Source organism: Scardinius erythrophthalmus, assembly GCF_964197995.2.
Source record: "Scardinius erythrophthalmus genome assembly, chromosome: 4".
Taxonomy (NCBI): domain Eukaryota; kingdom Metazoa; phylum Chordata; class Actinopteri; order Cypriniformes; family Leuciscidae; genus Scardinius; species Scardinius erythrophthalmus.
The window spans coordinates 14,231,303-14,250,800 of record NC_138224.1 but is presented as its reverse complement, the minus strand read 5'-3'; the positions used below and the strand labels follow the sequence as shown (position 1 = coordinate 14,250,800).

At 40.7% G+C, this 19,498-nt stretch overlaps 1 protein-coding gene across 2 annotated transcripts in view; it reads left to right on the top strand.

The window, feature by feature from the left end:
• The window catches only part of pparaa (peroxisome proliferator-activated receptor alpha a), a 58,654-nt gene that overhangs the window by 24,407 nt on the left and 14,749 nt on the right, over positions 1 to 19,498 (top strand). Inside the window, exon 5 of one of the 2 annotated variants that reach the window (XM_081363826.1) lies at positions 5,497 to 5,587. The gene's annotated coding sequence lies outside the window, so the exon portion shown is untranslated. Of the gene's footprint in view, positions 1 to 5,496; positions 5,588 to 12,331; positions 12,503 to 19,498 lie in introns of those variants that run through there. The other variant, XM_081363827.1, reaches the window with a different exon arrangement.

Genomic DNA, 19,498 nt, shown 5'->3' with positions numbered 1-19,498 from the left:
TGTCTCCCTGAAATTTATATCAACTATTTTTAGGTTTTTATATCAAAACTAATTGTGATTTTTACCTCAATTTTCGTATTTTTTTTTTTTAACAATTGCAACAAAAAAGTACAAGAAGCCATGGCCTGCCCAGACAAAGCAGAATAATATTATGATACCGATCACTTGTGTAATCTGCGGTTTAAAGTTCAAGCTCAAAGTCCATTACAGACATTGTATTCACGCTCTGTTGTAATCAGTCTGGGCTATCTCTCCCCCTCCAGCAAGTCACATGAGGTCTTATTTATTTTTATTTATTTTTTGCTTTCTGTGATTTTGTTTGAACAGATGTATAATACAAACACAGAAGATGGCTTTGCCTCAGGAGCGATAAAACAGCCAGAGCATAATTCTGTCAGTCAACAGTTCTTAAATCATGCAACAAATAAAATGTTGCTTCAAAGATCGTTCAACAGATTTCTCTGTCGTTCGCACCTGCGGTATTGATGCGGAGCAAATAGGGATATAAACAAAGTGTATCAGACGGTGATTAAAGGAAATAAGAATCACTGTTTAGCAGCATTTCGGTATAATGGGCCTATTGTTGCTGAACGGCTCTTTTACTCTGAGGAAATGTGTCTCCAGTCTCTGGTATACAGCTCCACCTTATGGCTGTTAGCTACTCTATAAGCTTTCAAGTGTACCCGTAATTCAAGAGCTTAATGATCTATGGTTTGTTTCACTACTAATGTAAACTGCAACCTGCCTGCTTTTATCAGTAGCGATGCTTTTTAATAATCCCATAATGTTCTTAATGAGGTTAGTAATCGAATGTGCATAAGGCTTCGGTGGTTTTGATGAACCAGCTTTAGGTGAAGTATAGCAGGCAGTAATCCAAGCGGAGATGTCTGCTGTCAGCTCTTTCTCGTAAAAAAACTAAACTAAACAAAAAGCAGGTTTACACTTTAGTCATGACATACAGTGAGGTGTAACTGTTCCAATGACAGGAGGATGTCAATTCATGTAGCTGTGCGATGCGTTATGAATGTGTGAGAAACAAGAGTGATTGATTTGAATCTTTGATCCAAATCAAAGACCACTAGGGAAAATGGCTTTATTGTTGCGTTTTATTTATATAGAAAATGTCACACTACAAAATATATTGTCATGTTGACAAAACACAATATAATTACAATTTGAGTAAAAAGTTGAGAAATTTAGATATGAACTCCACATGTTTGTGTAAAACCTGAGGATCATGTTCTCCAGCATGATTTCAGATTAACCAGAGCTCCAAGTTTAATCAAGATTAATGTGATCAATGTCAAATTCGATAGAAATAGTGCTGGACATTCATTTTTTCCCTCTTAATTTTACATTTTATTAAAACATTATTTCCAGATTTAAAAAAAAAAAAAAAATCCCACACTGCAAAAATCAACTTGATCTTAATTGTTTGTCTTGTTTTCCAGTACAGATATCTCAACATCATTAAAAATATATGAATTTACTTTAAAAGGAACTTCTTTTCAGAGTGCACTAAAATATTTAGTCAGGTCCCAAAATAGATAAATAGCCCTGGATAAGATGCAGTAGGCATTTTTGAGGAAAAGTACTTCAAGTGTTGTTTCTATATGATTTTTAGGTGCTGAATCCATTTCTGCCGTATAACAAGTTGTAAACATCACTGTTTTGTCATAAACAATAAAAACAAAATGGCTGCCAAAAAAAAAAGTTTTAATGCATTTATTACAGTTTAAACATTAAACATTAGAACTAAAACTATGCATTCTCAGAATATTTAAACATGTAAACAATGAAAAAACAACATTAACATGAAAGGGATAGTTTTTAATGGCTGCTGGAATTATGCCAAGGAACACTAGGAAGCATATATCAGTGGAAATATGCAATTATGCCCAGCCCGAAGGGGGGGGACTTGGAATACACATGACCCCAGGGGGCTGCATATTGAGAATCACTGGGGTGTCCAGCTGCAGGTGGAATATTTCAAACCCAGGGGTGGCAAGGTAGCTTGCCGAGGGAAAGACACATGCTCAGAGAGGCTTACAGTGGACTACACACGTGGGGGTCGCCCAGAGGCCGTGTTAGGTGTCGCCCAGCCTGCAGATCTACATGTGTCTGTTAGCGAGGCGCCATGCGCTAGAGCCCAAGAGGATGCCACACTCCGGGTGGAGCAGGCTGTCACATCAAGGGGGCATGGTCGACCTTGCTGCTGATAAGCCAAAGCAATGGCGTCCACTATCCAGTGAGACAACCTTTGCTTGGAGAGAGCCTTTCCCTTCAGCTTCCCACCATGACAGACAAAGAGCTGGTCTGAAGTCCTGAAACAATGCATCCTGTCTACGTAAGCATGGAGGGTGCGTACTGGACAGAGCAGTGCCAAGGCTGGGTCTGCATCCTCCAAGGGCAGCGCTTGCAGGTTCACCACCTGGTCTCGAAAGGGTGTGGTGGGAACCTTGGGCACATATCCAGGCCGGGGTCTCAGGATCACGTAAGAGTTAGCCGGTCCAAATTCCAGGCACGCTTCGTCACCCGAAAATGCCTGCAGGTCCCCTACCCTCTTGATGGAGGCCAATGCAACCAGGAGCACTGTCTTCATTGACAGGAACTTAAGCTCCACTGATTGCAAAGGCTCAAAGGGAGCACTCTGCAGAGCAGTTAAAACCACAGAGAGGTCCCAAGAGGGAACGAGAGGAGGGCGAGGAGGATTCAGTCTCCTCGCTCCTCTCAGGAAACTGATGATCAGGTCGTGCTTTCCAATGCACTTACCATCAACTGCATCATGATGTGTGGCAATAGCGGCACCATACACTTTCAGGGTGGAGGGAGACAACCTTCGCTCCAACCCTTCTTGCAAGAAGGAAAGCACGACACTGATCGGGCCTTTCGTGGGTTCTTTAAGTTTAGAAGAACACCAGTTGACAAAGAGGTTCCACTTCAACGCATAGGCATGTCTCGTGGACGATGCTCTAGTCTAGCGGAAGTGATGGTAGCCACCACCGCTGGTGGTAGGGTACTCAAACCTGCCTCGTCCCGTCCAGGAACCACACATGGAGGTTTCAAAGATCGGGACGAGGGTGCCATAGGGTGCCCCGTCCCTGAGAAAGCAGGTTCTTTCTCAGAGGAATTGGCCAGGGAGGTGCTGTCGCGAAGAGTACTAGTTCTTGGAACCAGGTGCGGTTGAGCCAATACGGGGCAACCAAAATTACCTGCTCCTCGTCCTCCCTGATCTTGCGCAAAGTCTACGTAAGAAGGCTCACTGGGGGAAAACTCATACTTGCGGAGGCCCCGCGGCCAGCTGTGCGCCAGTGCATCCGTGCCGAGCGTGCCCTCGGTCAGAGAATAAAACAGGTCACAGTGGCAAGAGTCGTGGGAGGCAAACAGATCTACCTGTGCGTCCCCGAACTGATCCCAAATCAGATGAACCGACTGGGGATGGAGTCCCCATTCTCCAGCGAGAGGCCGAAACCGAGACATATCAGCTGCACGGTTCAGGTCTCCCGGGATATAAATGGCTGGAAGCGACCTCAGATGCTTCTGACTCAATATGAGGAGGTGGCAGGCGAGTTGCGACATACGGCGGGAGCGCAGACCACCTTGTCGGTTGATGTACGCTACTGTGGCGGTATTGTCTGATTGGACTAATACGTGCTGACCCCTGAGCAACGCACAGAAGCGGTGCAGGGTGAGACGTACAGCCAGCAACTCGAGGCAATTGACATGCCAAAGGCGCTGGGGTCTTGTCCAGGAGCCTGCGGCAGCATGTCCATTGCACATGGCGCCCTAGCCCATTATGGAGGCATCTGTTGATACAACAACATGCCAGGAAACTCGTTCTATGGGCACTCCAGCCCATAGAAAACTGAGGTTCGTCCACGGGGTGAAGGTCTGACGGCAGTCACTGGGACTCGGAGCGTGCCGTGTTGCCATGCCCACCTCGGGACTTGATCGCGAAGCCAAAGCTGAAGCGGTCTCATATGAAGCAAGCCGAGCGACGTTACTGCGGCTGCGGATGCCATATGCCCCAGGAGCCTCTGAAATAGTTTCAGTGGAACCGCACTCTTGCCCTCGAACTGACGAAGGCAAATTAGCAGTGACTGCGCGCGCACGCTCATAAGCTGCACGCACATGGCGACCGAGTCGATTTCCATACCGAGAAAAGAGATCCTCTGCACGGAGCAGAGTTTGCTCTTCTCCCAGTTGACCCGAAGGCCCAGACAAGCTAGGTGCCGCAGCACTAGGTCCCTGTGTTCGCAAACCTTGTCTCGAGAGTGAGCTAGGATCAGCCAGTCGTCGAGAGGAACAAGGGCTGCCTCGACAACCTTTGTGAAGACGCGAAGAGACAGGGCTAGCCCGAAAGGGAGAACCGCGCACTGGTATGCCTGCCCCTCGAATTATATATATATATATATATATATATATATATATATATATATATATATATATATATATATATATATATATATATATATATATATACTGGTATGCCTCATTTGCATATGTAAACATGACATTTCAGAAAACTTGTAATACAAAAAATGTCTGTCTCTATGTAAGTGAAAAACTGGAAAGGTTTTATGGTGATATCTATAACTTAAATTTTTTACCCTATCCACCTGTAGTGTTTTGGCTGTGAATAATGCACCTATTGTTTCAATGACAATTACAAGAAAATGGGACCCTTATTTCAATGTTATACGGTGGATCCTTATTCAGGAGACATTGAACTTTCTAAAAATGTGGTATAACAACTTTTCCTCAAAAATGCCTACAGGGTTACACAATCTTGAAGATTCGGACCTGACTAATTGTTTATTTTTGATATTATTGCAAATTTATGCAAATTACTGCAAACTTAATATCTTTTATCTTAATATTTTCTTAATTTGTGTGTGTGTGTGTGTGTGTGTGTGTGTGTGTGTGTGTGTGTGTGTGTGTGTGTGTGTGTGTGTGTGTGTGTGTGTGTGTGTGTGTGTGTGTGTGTGTGTGGAACCACTCACCCCTGTGAGGTTCGTGGGTTGTGTGAGTCAGCAGTGTTTGTGTGCCTCCCCCTTGTCTGAGGTAAACCATACTGCTGCCCACAGCCTTACTCACTCACACTGAACCTTCCCCGATCTGACCACACACACACACCAGTTCCCAAACACCCCAGTCCTAATCCTCTCATGCACCCCTGTGTACTGTCAGGGTCAGCAGTAGACAGACATACAGCACAACAGATGATTTAAGACAAACAGGACATGAAACTGATGTAGGGACTTGAGTGTGTGAATTCTGTGCCTGACTAATTCTCTCTCTCTCTCTCTCTCTCTCTCTCTCTCTCTCTCTCTCTCTCTCTCTCTCTCTCTCTCTCTCTCTCTCTCTCTCTCTCTCTCTCTCTCTCTCTCTCTCTCTCTCTCTCTCTCTCTCTCTCTCTCTCTCTCTCTCTCTCTCTCTCTCTCTCTCTCTCTCTCTCTCTCTCTCTCTCTCTCTCTCTCTCTCATCCTTTCACAGATGGCAAACCCAGGAGGTGACTATCTACCTTTCTCATGTTGGTGACCTTGATGGTTTTGAAGGATCCCAGACTGAAGCTTTGGAGATAGAGGTGATAGGGGGTGTATTTAGTGCACAGCAAAGAGTGTTGAATGGCAAACAGTTTTAGGCCACATATTTACCCTTTCGGGGTCTTCAATTCACATTTTAGTGTCTTACGTCAGCTCTGTGATGCGTAGTATCACCTAATGAGGTTAGTTGGATATTAGATTTTAGAAAACAAGAAGGTACACAGGAAATGGAAGCTCCGTTGCAGGAAGAGAAAGAAAGAAACTGTCGTTTGGGGTGAGGTAGTAGGTTGTATAGTTTGAGGGTTTAACCCTTGCTGTCAGATAACTATACAACTTACTGTCTTTCCCGAAGTGACCGTAGTGCCATCGCATCAAATGGAGGACGTCAACTGGAAGGAAGAAATGACACATTTCCAGTATCCAGCATTAATCTCTGTTCATTAAAGACATGCTTTTATGCTTAACGCAGGCTTAAATGTTTATCAGATATTCACACTGAAAGAATTTTTCAAAAAAAGTTTTAATTTGTGAAATTTGTGTTAGGTAGGCTACACATCAATGCAGTTTTGATGCATTATAATGCAAGCCTTTAAGTTTGATTTGCAGTGAATACATAAAGAGAACAGTATAAGTTGATAGTAATGATATGTATGGTGATTTAAAGAATCCAATCCATTTTATTTGTATAGCACATTTAAAAAACAAAGGTTTACAAAGTGCTGAACAAGGGATAATACATAAAATCGCATATAAACATATGTGCATATAAACACATAAAACATAAACACATACACACCTAAAACAGCATATAATCACACATATAATCGCATATTGAAAGGCTTATCCTTTTTATTAAATATCCAATAGTCTTCAGTTATATCAAAGTCACAACTGATTTTGATTGGACAAAATATCAGTATAGTGCAGCTTGTCGCCCGATTTTTTTAAAGAAAAAAGACTAAACTGCCAGCTTCTAGGAAAACACAAGCATGTAGATGGGATGGGTTAAACTCTAATAGGAGCTACAAAACATCGTAGGTAATAGAAAAGAATTGTAGTTAAAATACCACTGATAAGTGAAAAAATGTGTCGCTGCTTTGTCGTGGAATATTCAGCAGTGATGTTCGTACAGGGTGAGGTAGTAGGTTGTGTGGTTTCAGGGTTGTGTTTTTACCCCATCAGGAGATAACTATACAACCTACTGCCTTCCCTGAAGGGCAGCAAAACGTCGCCAGTCACACGGTTCATTCACTTTTTCTTTTTCTTTTCTTAATTGTCTTGGTTTTCCATGCTTCTGCTTGTGATGATCTTGCCATTTATAGCTGCATTAGCATTACTTGATACATCACAGATGTGTAATACTTCAAACTGAAATAAAACGTTTGATATTTCAAAGATTGACTGATTTTTTTTCTTTGCCTGAAGCATGATATTGATGTTAGGATACGTCAAAATAATCTTGTAATGATGCTCTATTATGAGTTAAATTCTGACATTTACTAACCTCATGTCTCTCCAAACCAGTGTGACGTTTTTCTTCTGTGGAACACAAAAGGTGCATTTTTCAAGAATACCTCCTGCCATTCTTTTCATTATAATGAAGTGAAGATGGTATGGATTATATTTATGGCACATATTTATTTCCTGTTTGAGGCTCGGAAGAGTATGTCCTGTCTCCTGCACAAGGATGTAATGAGACTTTGGCATTGCATTATTTCATTTGTTTATTAAAGATGCAATGCAAAGCCAGGCAGAGTGCTTCTGCCAGCATAGCTTGTATTGTAAATAAAACATGGCCATGGCTCCAGACGGCCATTAGCCGATGTTAACAGCTACAGGGCTGTAGGCAGGCTGACCTTTCACTGCTGCACAATTTATGGGCACTGGCTGGCAGATCTCCACAGGAGCACCCCTAGACTGGCACTCACAGGAGAAGAGTATTAATTAGCAAGAAAGGACAGAATGTGATGGCCATGTCACCTTGAAAAAGTTTAGTTTCTTTGGAAACAGGTGTTACGCATGCTTCTAATGGCAGCGTTACCTAGGGGAGTGCAACACCATTGTTGTGATTGAAAAACTACTTTGTTATGCACATTACAGTAATTCAATAAGAGTTTAATAATTTTCCCCTGTGACTGCCTCGGTTTTACCCTTTCACTGCTCAAGAGCTTCTTTGTCTTCACAAAGACACAATTAAATAACCCAATAGAATTATGGTAAGCCACTATGTAATAAAATTGGGAATCGTCTTTAAATTCATTAAAAATACTTAATGTTATCTACAAATAGATGAAAAATGTCAATGAATGAATAAATACATCACAAAACCTGGCACAAAATATCTCATTGCGACAAGGGGAAAATAATAATTAAAATAAGGTTTAACTAACTAACTAAATAGATTAAAATACAATACAAAAATATATAAATAGTGCATAAAAGTACGATGCTGAGTAGGAAAAAACTAAATTGGTTATACATGAATTTTCATGCATTTTCATTTTTAAGATGGGGGTCTCTTGCACAAGAATGATCATATTTTTGGGGTTCGTGGCATTTGTAAGATTATAAAAACCTTAATAGGCTAATGAAGAGTAATATATGTGTGTATATATATATATATATATATATATGATGGACAGATTCTAAAATCTGTGATTAATTTTAGAATATCACCAGTAGGTGTCAGTAGAGGCATATTATTGTGACAGTGTCTCTGAAAAAAAAAAGCGAATAAGACAAAGGTAAAGCCTCTTTATTATATGTAAACATACCTTTATTATTGAGACAACATGTGTCATATTATTTTAATTAACCCTTTCATGCATGAATTATGACAACTTCAGTCAGAATTTTTTTTTTCTAACTACAGTAGGCTATAAATTGCCTAAACATAATACAGTAATAACACAGTAATACTGTGTGTATTTAACAAACCAATTAATAAAATTATATAAAATCACATGAAAACTATAAAATATATACAAAAAAAATATAACGACGCAGTGTCTCGTTCCCTGTTCTCAGGGAACAGAGGTTACAGTCATAACCTAGACATCCCCTTTTGAAAGGGAACTCGCACTGCGTCGATGGTGCTATTGGGGAACGATGTACAATCCCACCATGCTGAGAGGAGTGCATGCCAATTATGGCTTGTGACAAAACGTCAGAACTGGCCGTTTCAACCTGAAATGCCAAGAACACACTCCCCCTTCAGGTCACATACAGGCTGTCAGTGACATTATTCCCTACGTTCACTGCCCAAGCTATAAGCCTCAAAGAGGCCTCCAAACACGGAAAAGCCTACCAAGGTCGCTCAAGGGCTTAAAACCAACAGCTTCCATGGAAGGAGATCCTTTAAGGGAATATGGCCAGGGCATCCGAAAGGAGTCCTGTCCAGTCACTTTCTGAGGGGGACATTGAGTCAACCCTACATGCCACCAGGGAGGCTAACCTGATCAAGTCTACTGACCTAGTCTTTCCAAACAACCTGTCTGTTTTCCTAAACAGAGTTTCTCACAAAAACCAATAGTTTCTTATGAAGCTGGAACAAAGAGCTCAGCATAGCACTCTATAACCCTTGCAAATGAGGGGAGTAACTCTACACAATCCTGGATCTACACAGATCTACACCTGGATCTACACAAGGGACCCTAGATAAGGGGAGCGCCTCCACCTCGGGCTGATATAACAGGGAGGCCTCATGAGAGTCCTTCAACCTTCTAACCAGATTTAGGTTTTATATATATATATATATATATATATATATATATATATATATATATATATATATATATATATATTTGTCCAGGCTAGAATCAGGGAGGCTCAACAGGAGCCTACAACATGATGAATATTGCTAAAATCCACAAATAGTGAAGCAACCTTCAAGGAGGCCTGTGAAGGCCTGCTACTTGATAGCGATACTTGTTAGCAGAACTAGCCTCAGATATCATAGTACTCACAGAAATACTGTGGGCCTGGCTTTTCATACTTTACATTGCCAATGGACAGTTGCAATTCTTTCAAACATACCACTTAAAACTTTCTAAACAGGGAACCGAGGTCTATAAAGTATAACAACCTTATATAAAGACCTACCAAGATCATCCTGCTGCTCATAGAGCGGCGGCCTAAATTCTATTCTTTGAATGAAGGCCTAACACTAAAAAGCTAGAAAGGGCGCGCTCACTACCAAACCCGACTCCGGACCTTCAGAAGCATTCCGTTTAATGGGAAAATATCATCATCAGTCCAGGCCTCAGGCCTGATGTAAGAAGCGCCTGGGGTAAAGAGGAAGGGGATCCCTCACTGACGCTGGGAGCGCCTGTGTTGGATCACCTCCCTCAGATCTCTCTTCTTCCTTGAGTCGCGCCTTCTCTGCGACCTACTCCTTGTAGGAGGAGGAGGAGCACGAGAGGCAACGCTGAACCTCTGGCCCTGTCTCCAATCCTCGAACCGGGATGGGCCAGGTCCCCCTGGCTGTCTTGGTGTGGATTCAGAATGCATGATTTAAATGCAGCCGAGCATGCCTTCCCCTCTCTGAACTTTTCCACCACTGTCTCAACTGAGGTGCCGAAAAGTTCAGATGGTGAAACCGAGGCATCGAGGAGAAAAGGAGCTTGTCCACTGCGTCAGGGGAGAGACTCTGCCCCTTATCCAAATCCTTCAGCAGGTCGGCTTGGTATGCCTGTAACACAGACATCGTGTGTAAGGCAGCCCCAGCCTGACCTGCTGCCGCGTATGCCCTGCCATTCAAGCGAGATGTCATCTTGAGTGGCTTGGAAGGCAGGGCCGGAGTTTTTAGTGCCGATGCCTCTCCAGCAGCGAGATCGTTTGCGAACATCTCGTCAATTGGGGGCATGGGAGCTGGGGGGTTATGGTCAGAAAGGGATCCAACCTGCTGCGAACATGTCCTTCCATCACACGCTCCCACGGCAGCTGAAGCCTCGCTCCGTAACACCCAACAGCTCATCATACGTGGGGCAGGGAGACTGTGGGAGTTCAGGTTGTACCTCTTCTTCACCCTCATCAGCCATCTCCTGCTCTCAGGCTAGGTGCCAGCAGAGCACTTGCTGCTAGATCAGAGGATGCAAAAGACAACACATCCTCATCCAGCAGCTCACCCTCGCGAGCTTCTGATGGGCGTGAGAGAGAAACGCCTCTCTCAAACTCATCAGCAAGCTCCATGTGAACCCCATCTCCGCAGTGCCTCAGCACAGGTGGGACCCGAACCACTGTGCCCAGATGCCTGTCCCTCTTCCCTCGAGAAGAGGGCCAGACAAGAGTGGAGTTTTCTAAGCGGAAAACTCTCACATTCTGCACAATCAGGTCCCTCGAGAGCTGATCGTGCGTGCTCTTCAACAGTAAACGCACAAGTCGTGTGTGTCATCTGGTGTCAGAAACCTGAGACACGGATCCACACACTTCTTGAAACGCTTGTTTTCACTTGCCAGAATTCTTACCTTTTTCAGGTGATTGTAAATCAGACAAGATAGTCCCTGAAGACGAAAAGAGGATGACATGTTCTCTAGGCGCCCCTTTTATACTTCCGGGTCGCACTAGTAGTGACGTCATAGGCTGCCGCCATTCAAATTCGATTGCTGTGATTGGATAGTTTTTCAGACACCGGTTCACCTTCGAAGGGGAACCCTCACGCTCTGTCCAGTCTACCAGAATATGTCGATTTACACTTATTAACTGATAATTCTGATTATGTTCAAAAGTGTATTTACCATAGCTCTGAGAAAACCTCAGACTGAAATCTACATTGATCTCTTGATGTTTTCAGACTGGTAAAACTAGCGATCAGGTGTTTTCAATCTCATCTGAAATGAGCATTGTTGGAGGTAACACATTACAAGTAATGCGCATTACGTAATCAGATTACTTTTTAATGTAAAGAGTAAAGCATTACAAGTAACATGCATTACTTAATCAGATTACTAATAATGTGCGTTACATAATCAAATTACATTTTTATGTAACGAGTAAAGCGTTACAAGCAAGGGCGTAGATTTGGTTTAAACATTGGGGGGGTTGAAGTTTGGGTATGCCTCCTGATATTGTGATCATGGTATAAATATTGGGGGGGTTGTAATGCATAGTTTTAAATATGGGGGGGGGGGTTTATCGCCCCCCCCACAAACTACGCCCCTGGTTACAAGTAACGTGCATTAGGTAATCAGATTATTTTTTGATGTAACAAGTCCTGCATTACAAGTAACATGCATTACATAATCACTTTACTTTTTAATGTAACTGCACATTACATTCCAATAACACAAATACATTTATGTACAGCCCAAAAAAGCTGAAATACTGTATAGTTAGTGATCCATGATGTCTAATTTAGTGGACAGATGATTAATCAGAATTTCCTCCCAATCTAAAATCAATACTTAGAAAATTTAACAGTGATATGACTCCTTAGAATAGATGTTACTTTTTTCTTTTCTTTTTTTACCTGCAAGAATCTTCTAGGATAGAAGTAATGTGTAGCTCAGTGTGTATGCAGTGTATAGGATGGGTTGGTCCACTGTAGTGGTTAATGTGCAACTAGGCTATGCCATTCAAAAGACCTCAATGTGTGAAAGGGTTAATGTGGCGAGATAATATTTAGGCATTACGGCGCATGAAATAATTCCATCATTATCATCATCATCCTCATCCTTACAATGAGTTTTGTTGCCCAGCAACGCGACCTTAAATCGGTGGGCGTGGCTTTCTCTCCAAAAGCCTGCGCCGATTGGCCGAATCTATAGGTGTGTCGGTAGGTGTGCGCTGTCACGAGCTCGACTGGTGTCAGAGTGGTTTGACAGCAGTGGTTGCGGTGAATTTTAAATAGGACGTTTAAGGAGTACTACAGCCTCAATCGCACCACCGAGTTGAGATTTGGCAGTGTCACAGAGCCCGTGTGTTTTATTCCTGCCTGCATGGCGGCCTGGGATTGGGAGGTAGACGCGCAGCTCTTGTAAACAAAGCGCTTGTGTAACATTATGATCATGTTTTATCCGGTTTTATGGCCGTAATTACTGTGATCCTACGCTTTTAGCTGGACTAAAGTAAACATTCACATAAGAACACATGTCTGTGCTATTTTCACAGCGAGGCTCTTATCACATAGTCTGTAGAGGACAATGCGTTTGCTACAGTTTATCAAGATTTTAACTCTTGTTGGAACCGAAGCGAAACTTTACAGCGTCTGTTGGTCTTTAAAGCTTGCTGATTCAGCCATCGGGTTAGTTGGTTTGTTGGCTGGTTAGTTAGTAAGTTAGCTAGTTGTTGTTATAGTGCTATTATTTTAAGTATCTTGCAGCATATTTTTTTCCGCAGTGTAAACACACTAACGTAACACACAAAATGTAATAATTATGTCAACTAACATAATCATGCATATCCTACTCGTCTATCATTTATAATTTCATAAAAATAATAGTGTTATAGTTAAATTTAATTCAAATTTGAATTATGTTGTTAAGAATCCATTAAAATTCGGAACAGTATATTAAATGGAAGTCTATTTTATCTATGAATTCGAAATTTTAATGCGATTATGAATGAACAGGAAATGTTCCCACGCTTTGTTGTTCGAAATATTATTCAAAAGTAGTTTCCAAGTTACATCAGTAACTTTGGTTACTTTATTTTGAGGTGTCTTTGTTACGGTGTAATTATACAATTAAGTACTGAGTAATAATACAAGTAGCCTACTTGGATTAGGTTTGGTTTATGGCTAGTTGCGTGTAATTATGCATATTTTATAGTAATTACTATAGAAACTACATGTAATGTCATGTGTAACAAGGACACTAAAATAAAGTCTTACCATGTACAGTGTTATTTGAAGTTTAAGCCATTCTTTTCTATTTTTGTTAGTTTTTTTAATGTTTATAGTTTTTTTTATTTAAGTTTTAATTTCTAGTTACACTACATGAAAATGAGAAATGAAGTAAAAATGTTACATTTTATTTATTATTAATGTTTATTTTATTTCAAATAACAAAAATGTACTGCAACTGTAACTGTAACCCTGCTGTGCAGTTGCAGGGACCCCCTTTTCGACATTCTTTATATAAATTATCTTAAAGAGTTAATTAATGAATAATTCTGTAATGTCCTTAATGTAATATTTTCATTTTATGTACTCTGGCATCCCCTAAAGTGAGTTTAGCACAGCTTTTGTACCCCACACATCTGCGACTAGGGTCACAAGGACTTGTCCATTCGGTTCTGTTATGTAACTTGCTAAAGGGTCACACGCATAACGCCTCGTGTCATCTTGTCTTTGTGTGGGCGTTAAGAGTCTCGTTCTTGAAGAGGTTCTATCAGAGGAATATCAGATTATAAAGACTAATCATTCATAAACTGACTTGATAAGTCTTATCAAGTCAGTTTATGAATGATTAAATTATATTGTTTATACTTCACATTATTTCACATTAAAATTTATTTGATCTTAGAAGTCTGAAATTATATGTATACGCAATTACAAAAGCACCGATACCCTTTTAGGCAACTTGTACATTTATTCCCTTAAAATGAATTAGTAATCAGTAATTTTATAGCCTTTTATCTCTCTGGCCAAGATTCTCTCACACTACTGGCTTTGTCAACACTTTTGATTATCATATATCATTATATGAGATTAGATAATTATGCAGGCTTTTGGAGAGATTATTAACACAGACACAAACTTTTGGCCATGACTATATTGACAGGTTGAAGTATAGAGAAACATCTGGCCTATATAAATGCACCTGCTTCTAAGCTCCATGTTTGCATTTCATAGTCCGTGTGAATCCGTCTGCCTTCACGTAATGCTGAGCTGTCTCTGAATGTACTAAACAGACAGGATGTTTCTTGGGTGTGTGGAACAAAGTCATTCCTCCCACTATTGTTGAAATCCCAGCTGTCTTGTTTATAAAAGCATCCATCCAGACATTAAGGTTCTCTTATCTGATGCGCTCAGTTGACTTCGGCGTCCGTTTGTTAGTGTAACGCCAGGCAAACTCCTGACCGGAGAGAAGCAGGCATGCTGGATGTGTGTGTGGATTCGGACTTTGGCCCTGAAAGGGGTGCATGTATTTATTGGCTGCTAGCAGAGCATAACTGTGAATCGTGATCTGGTAAGCACTGATTTCATTCTGCTTTGCTCTGAGCTAGGTGATGATTTAAACACGAATTGTCATTGGTCTGTCGGCTTTAAGCAAAGACTTGTTGCTTTGCTCACAGCCTGTGTGAAAAGCGAAGTTTGGTATGTTCTCGTTTCTCAGCAAGGATCTGGTTTGGCGTGATTTTTCCTAAATTTGTGCTGCTTTGTTGTAGCTGTACTTGAGTCAATGACAAATGATTTTAAAATTGTTGTAAACACGTTGCATGTTCTTGTTATTCAAGTTTCCAAAAACTTTATACTATTTTGAAGAACACGTGTAAGTGTACACATCTTGATTATAATTTAATTATTTTTAAAGTATATTTTTGACGATAAATGTTTTATTATTATTATTAATCCATAAATATTAGTCGTACATTTTACAACCTGAACTAAATGTAACTTGCAATAAGGTTTTAAATCTCTTAAAATGTCAGATAAAAGAAATCCGAGAAATTGACTTTGACTTGGTGATTGAACTTTAATTATTAAAATATTTTTTCTAAGAATAAATAATAATAATAATAATAATAAATTAATGAATAAACAAATAATAAAGTTTTTTTTTTTCAAGAATTTAATTATTTTAATGAAGATTTTTCTTCACTACAATATTATTAGCCTATACTTTATGTAAAATAAAAAATCATTTTAATTCAGAAATTAAAAGCATGCTCATCATAAAAGAGTTAATGTTTGTATCAGTTCCATTTTAATGTATGTTTGTGGATTGAATATGACTTGTCACGTCTTTTACCCTTTAACATCACTTTTGATCTTGTCATATTTTCTTTTTGGTAAATAACCTTTATTTACCAACACTGAGCAAACTGACCTGTCTTTATTTTTGCCAAATAGTCTTGACCCACATCTAAACTGTTCAGTTGCACCATGCAGTTGAGAAAAGCTAGGAATACGTGTGCTTTATCATGTCCACAATCAATATTTCTTTCAAGAACAAACTCACAAATGGTCTGTGGTCACAGATCAATCTTTATACTTCAGATCTGCTGTCTCTATGGGGCATGTAGAGATTCTGCTTCATCATTGCTTGTTGGCTGATGTAGTGGAAATTTCTACACAGACACTGTTTGCTTTACGTGTGTTGTCTAATGCAGTGAGTCCAAGGCTGGTTCTGTGTACAGTATGTGAAAATAATGATGGGGAACACATGATCAATTTGGCCTGTCTGCAAGTTTTTTGGATTCTAGGCCTAAAGTACATTGACATTCATTGTCTTCTTGTGGATCTAAAAAATACCCCCAGGAACTGCTGTGTTGTTGTTACTACACGGTCAAGTCAGACAGCCGGTAAAGATCAACCAGGATGGAGGGGGTAAATCAGCCTGTATTGGTTTCCAAGTCGTGTCAGCTGTGACCCTCCACAACAGGCTGCCTCCTCCTCAGCACGTAGGCTATGATGTGCCTGTGTGTCCTTCTCCAGCCAGAATGAGAAACACACACCTTGCACTGCAAAAAATCATTTTATTAAGTGGTATCGCAGACATTTACTTATTTTACTAAGGATTTTCAGATATTTATACTGGAAAATAAGATACTGATTCATTTTGTATTATTTGTACAACTGATTCAGAGTTGTTAAACATTACTTGTTCCATTTGTTTATTAGGACTCATTGAGGATTCATCTTGTGCATTCATACACGTTGTCTTGTTTCGTGATCTGCACCACATCAGTGGATATAACGTGTTGTGGACAGCGAGGTGTTGAATCCTTGAGATCATCCATTGAGATATTTGTGTAGAATATATTGTAGTTTGGAAGCATGATATGGGGTTTGGTTTTTGCTGGTTAATGGCTCAGCTGGTCTCCATGGGCACATTTCCATTAGAGCAGAAACTGGCATTGCTCCTACACTTCACTTGGCTCCCGTGTGTTGTCATGAGGTTCAAGTCATGTGCATGTGTGCCCATGTGAGTGTCTGGGTTTACACTGAATAAATATAGTAGCTTCAGCTTATGCTTATTGCTCTGTTTCACACACCCTAATACGCAAATAACGTACACAAATGCAGTCTCGCTCAAATGCATGCTACGTGCTTAATCTTGTTTAACATGAAATTACTGCTAGATTGTCTTTTTTCTAATGAAAAAAATGAAAACAAAACACACTCATATATATATATATATATATATATATATATATATACATATACATATACACTCACCTAAAGGATTATTAGGAACACCATACTACTACTGTGTTTGACCTCCTTTCACCTTCAGAACTGCCTTAATTCTACGTGGCGTTGATTCAACAAGGTGCTGAAAGCATTCTTTAGAAATGTTGGCCCATATTGATAGGATAGCATCTTGCAGTTGATGGAGATTTGTGGGATGCACATCCAGGGCACGAAGCTCCCGTTCCACCACATCCCAAAGATAATAATAATAATAATAATAATAATAATACATTTTATTTATAGGCGCCTTACATGACACTCAATGACACCTTACAAACACTATAAAACAATCAACAATAAGCAAATACTCATTATTAAACCTTGGATACCAGTATTAAAATATAAAAATATTCACATAAAAGCCTGCCGGAAAAGATGGGTCTTAAGGCAAGATTTAAAAACATGAAGACTTTCACTGTTTCGCACATCCTGTGGCAGCAGGTTCCATAAATAAGGAGCTGCATGACTAAAAGCTCGGAACCCCACAGAAGTAGTGCGAGTTCTAAGGAGAACAAGTGTGAGTGAAGAAGACGTTCTTTTCCGAGAGGGATTAGAAATATGAAGAAGGTCTAATAAGTATGAAGGGGCAAGGTTATTGAGTGCTTTGTAAGTAAGAAGAAGAATTTTAAAATTAGTACTATATTTTACCGGGAGCCAGTGCAAGTGTTGTAGTAGGCCTACGGGAGTAATGTGTTCAGCTAGGGGAGTTCTGCTGATGATTCGGGCAGCCGAGTTCTGTACTAGTTGGAGTTTGTTGAGTACCTTTGAAGGCAATCCAAAAAAAAAGACTGTTGCAAAAATCAATACGGGACGTAACTAGAGCATGGACTAGAATTGTCGTGGTCTTTACTGAGAGAGCCGGACGAAGTCGATTGATATTGCGTATATGAAAATAAGCAGAGCGAATGACACGGTTTATATGTGCTTCAAATGAGAGAGTACTGTCCAAAATGACCCCCAGACTTTTAACTTGTTTAGATATAGAGACTGGTAAATTGTCAATTTTCACAGATGAACATGTAGATTTTGACAAATTGTTTTTTAAGCCAACTAGAAGAATTTCTGTTTTACTGGTGTTAAGTTTAAAGGGATACTTCACCTCTGGAAAGATGAATGTGTATTTAAAATAGATCCGGCTTTTGCGTTCTACAGTCGCCATTCATTATGTTTACTGTGGCGAGCAGGACGAGGCTGACGGCCGCGGGAGAACGGCGCGAGGCCGGTGGCGTCATTACTGAGACGTGCCGGGTCTCGCATCTCTCACGTAGGAACGGGAATTTTCTTAGCAATGGTAAAACGCACATCAACCGATCACTTGTTTAGCGTTCATGTAAACACTACATTCAGACTCATTGAATGAATTCAGCTAGATTGAAACAAAAGGTGTGCATGTAAACAATGAATGGCGACCGCAGAACGCAAAAGCTGAATCCCGACATTTTGAACGATCTCGCCCGCCGGACAAGTCTGGGAAAAAGAGGATGGTAACCCCTACTATTCAGCTTTCTCCTACTACTCAGCTTTCTCCACAGAACAAGAGCCTGCTAGTTTAGCTTCCAAAGAAAGATGGCTGACACTGTGTACATTCTGTGAGTGAGATCCAACCCTCTATGGGCGGGCTGAAAACATGCGGAACAGCTCCTTCTACTGGCTGTAGTCTTTAGCCTCTGGCCAGAAAATCCTCCGATGACGCAAAATGACGATTTTTGCGTCATCGTAGGATTTTTTCCAGACAAAAAATACATAAATCTCTCATCTCAGGGGGATATGAGGGTGGAAAGCACGGTAATTCGAAAATACTACAGGTTTTCTATTAATACAAAGCTTAATGCTAAATCCTGAAGTATCCCTTTAAGAAAATTTGAAGTAAACCATTCTTTAATCTCTGCCAAACAATCTGAGAGGACAGATGGAGGAAAATTAGCAGAAGGTTTAGAGGACAGATAAAGTTGGGTGTCGTCAGCATATAGGTGGAATTGAATGCCAAACTTCCTAAAAATATTACCAAGGGGTAAAAGATAAATGATAAATAAAAGAGGACCCAATACTGAGCCCAAAGATGCTCTATTGGGTTGAGATCTGGTGACTGTGGGGGCCATTTTAGTACAGTGAACTCATTGTCATGTTCAAGAAACCAATTTGAAATGATTCGAGCTTTGTGACATGGTGCATTATCCTGCTGGAAGTAGCCAACAGAGGATGGGTACATGGTGGTCATAAAGGGATGGACATGGTCAGAAACAATGCTCAGGTAGGCCGTGGCATTTAAACGATGCCCAATTGGCACTAAGGGGCCTAAAGTGTGCCAAGAAAACATCCCCCACACCATTACACCACCACCAGCAGCCTGCACAGTGGTAACAAGGCATGGTGGATCCATGTTCTCATTCTGTTTACGCCAAATTCTGACTCTACCATCTGAATGTCTCAACAGAAATCGAGACTCATCAGACCAGACAACATTTTTCCAGTCTTCAACTGTCCAATTTTGGTGAGCTCGTGCAAATTGTAGCCTCTTTTTCCTATTTGTAGTGGAGATGAGTGGTACCCGGTGGGGTCTTCTGCTGTTGTAGCCCATCCGCCTCAAGGTTGTGCG